The following is a 3,403-nucleotide window of genomic DNA, read 5'->3' as shown; positions in this document are numbered from 1 at the left end:
ATATATATATATATATATATATATATATATATATATATATATATAGATAGATAGATAGATAGATAGATAGATAGATACATACATACATACATGAGTGTGCATATATGTACATATACACGTGTATATATATATTTATATATGTGCATGTGTATAAATATATATACATGTGTGTATGTATCTATACATACACGTGTGTATATGTACATATATATATATATATATATATATATATATATATATGCGTGTGTGTGCGTGTGTGCACATAGACACAAACGTGTATAAAGAAATATACATACAAACACACACATATACATGTGTGTGTGTGTGTGTGTGTGTGTGTGTGTATGTGCTTGTATGATGTAGAGAGAGGGGGTAAGGAGAGAAAGACAGACAGATAAGGAAATAGATGCATGGGTGTACATTTTCATAAACACACATATACATATATATGCATGTGTGTATGTATGTCTACATGTTTGGTGGATTAGGTGACTATAATTATCTCGATCAGAGAAAGGAAATCAGACAGACTGTTTGCCAAAAAACAATCCAAAGACGATTCCAGTTGGTTGCTGGAACCAAAAAAGAAAAAAAAAACAAACAAAAAATCAATGATTTAAAACGGTTCTGGAATCGAGTAACAATATATATCCCCAATGCTGCTGACCGCGGCACTGACCTCTGGTAAACATACAGCCACCCACTCATCTCCGTTCGTCAACGGAGACTGACCTTTGCTAAATTCTATAACACAGCGTTGTGGGGGGTGGGGATGGAGGGAAGGATGGAAGCAAAAAGGAGGAATGATTCTTGAAATGCCAAGACAATGAACAAACAAAGAAATAAAATAAACAGAATGGAATAAGGAAATAATACCAAAAATTGCAGAGGTGAATTTCGATGTAGGGTGGTGGTGGTGGTGGTGGGGAGTAGAGAAAAAGGAACAAAAAAAAAAAAGCAAAAAAAAAAATATATACACAAATTATGAAACTGGTTGCGAAGGGAGTCAAATTCTTGAAGATAACAAATGGAGTATAAGGGTCAGGGATCGCTGAAAACTGGACAGGAATTTGGTAAACTTGTTGTTTCGTTATTTTATGAAAGTGTACAGCATGTAAGTGGAGATGTGGCTGTGTGGCTAGGAAGCTGGATAATAGGCCCCGGCTGTTTGGTCAAGGGTTCAGTCCCACGACACGGCACCTTGGGCAAGTGTTTTCGACTATCATTCTGGATTAACCAAAGCTTTGTGAGTGGATCTGGGAGATGGAAACTGAAAGAAGCTAGATGTGTGTACATACATTGGCTGTGTGGTAGTAAACCTGATTCCCATCCACATGGTTCCAGATTCAGTCCCACTGCATGGCACCTTGAGCAAGTGTCTTCTACTATAGCCTTGGGCCGACCAAAGCCTTGTCAGTGGATTTGGTAGATGGAAACTGAAAGAAGCCTGTCGTGTATATGTATATATATGTATGTATGTGTGTGTATATGTTTGTGTATCTGTGTTTGTCCCCCCAGCATCGCTTGACAACCGATGCTGGTGTGTTTACGTCTCCGTAACTTAGCGGTTCGGCAAAAAGACCGATAGAATAAGTACTAGGCTTACAAAGAATAAGTCCTGGGGTCGATTTGCTCGACTAAAAGGCGGTGCTCCAGCATGGCCGCAGTCAAATGACTGAAACAAGTAAAAGAATAAAAGAGTAAAGATAGATAGATAGGTAGATAGATAGATAGATAGAGGTGTGTGCTCGTCCTCGTAACCTAGCAGTTCAGTAAAAGAGAGAGATAGAATAAGTACCAAGCTTTAAGAAACAAAAAAAAAAGCAAAAAACAAACAAAAAAAGGTACTGCGATCGATTCATTAGACTGAAAAATCTTCAAAGCGGTGCCCCAGCATGGCCGCAGTCTAATGATTGAAACAGATAAAAGATAGAAGGTTTCTATTATTTATAACATGGTAACCATTAGATACGAATACTGGTGTTGATATTTCTAGTATTCAGAAAACAAATTAGTTATATGCTTCAACAGGGTTGTCATGTCTGGAGTGTCAAACTCGAGGACACGTCCATTGACAGTTGCCACGACTGTCTGTGGCTCTGCCTGACACACATTTTTGGTCTTTGGCGTTTTTTCAGTGACGAAAGCTGAAATTCTGGTCTCTTGGAGGATTTTAAAATATTCCTACCGGACGCAAATTTGGACGACGGAATCAAGGACGTGTCCTGCAAAATACAGGCGTACACCAACCCCCTTGGTCATTGAGACACATATATATATATATATATACACACACAAACATATTCACATACATACACACAATATACTGGGGGTCGGTTCGTTCGACGAAAATTCTTCAGCATGGTCGCAGTCTAATGATTGAAACAAGTAAGAAATAGAAGCTACACACTCATATATAACATCGCTTGACAACCGATGCTGGTGTGCTTATGTCCCCGTAACCTAGCGGTTCGGTAAAACAGATCGATAGAATAAGTACTAGGCTTCTAAAGAATAAGTCCTGGGGTCGATTTGCTCGACTAAAGGCAGTGCTCCAGCATGGCCACAGTCAAAAGACTGAAACAAGTAAAAGAGAATAAAGAGTATATATATATATATATATATATATATATATATATATATATATATATATATATATATATATATATATATATATATATATACACACACACACACACATACATTACATACATATAAACAAATATTACATACATACATACATTAATGTATATCCCTTTTGTTAAATACACGAACTCTTGACCCTTGAGTCACTCCATACAGTCTGAATATCAGCAATAACAAAATATATATACATACATAGAAAATATATATACATATATATAAAATAAAATATACATATATATATATAAAATAAAATATACACATATATATATATATATATAAAATATACATAACAAGCTATTATATAATTCACTACAGAACAAAAGAAAGACATGTGGACAATGTCGAAGTTATATACACATAAACACAATACTATATACATCGTAACTTTCTGCAAAACCTTATCAAATTTCATTTTTTGAGAAACTTTTTTCAGTAACAATTCTCGTAAAATACCTGAATAAAAATTCCTAGTGAAATACTTGTCGATTTAGAGCATTTTTTTCTTCGGTTTATCTTACATGTTTCACGAGAATATTTCAACAGCTTAACAGCAAACATAAGTTTTATGTCCGCCGCCTGACGAGACTTTCGACTTCGTTGCTAAGGGGAGCTTGGTTTAGTTGCTAAGCAGCGAACACCTTTGTGGCTGTCGTAAAGCAGTATTTTTTTTTTATTTCCCATTTTTTTTTTCTGTTGTTATTTGTTATTTCTTTCTTTGCTGTCTTTTCTTCACTTTCTCTAACATTGTCTCAAACTC

General features: G+C 35.5%; 1 protein-coding gene across 1 annotated transcript in view; it reads right to left on the bottom strand.

Moving 5' to 3' along the window:
- The window catches only part of LOC106875495 (sperm-tail PG-rich repeat-containing protein 2-like), a 528,252-nt gene extending 524,978 nt beyond the window's left edge, over window positions 1-3,274 (bottom strand). The window contains exon 1 of the mRNA XM_014923667.2: window positions 3,100-3,274. The gene's annotated coding sequence lies outside the window, so the exon portion shown is untranslated. The remainder of the gene's footprint in view (window positions 1-3,099) is intronic.
- Window positions 3,275-3,403: the final 129 nt, after the last annotated feature.

This window comes from Octopus bimaculoides, chromosome 29 (assembly GCF_001194135.2).
Source record: "Octopus bimaculoides isolate UCB-OBI-ISO-001 chromosome 29, ASM119413v2, whole genome shotgun sequence".
Lineage (NCBI taxonomy): Eukaryota > Metazoa > Mollusca > Cephalopoda > Octopoda > Octopodidae > Octopus > Octopus bimaculoides.
This window is presented reverse-complemented; position numbering and strand designations above follow the sequence as displayed.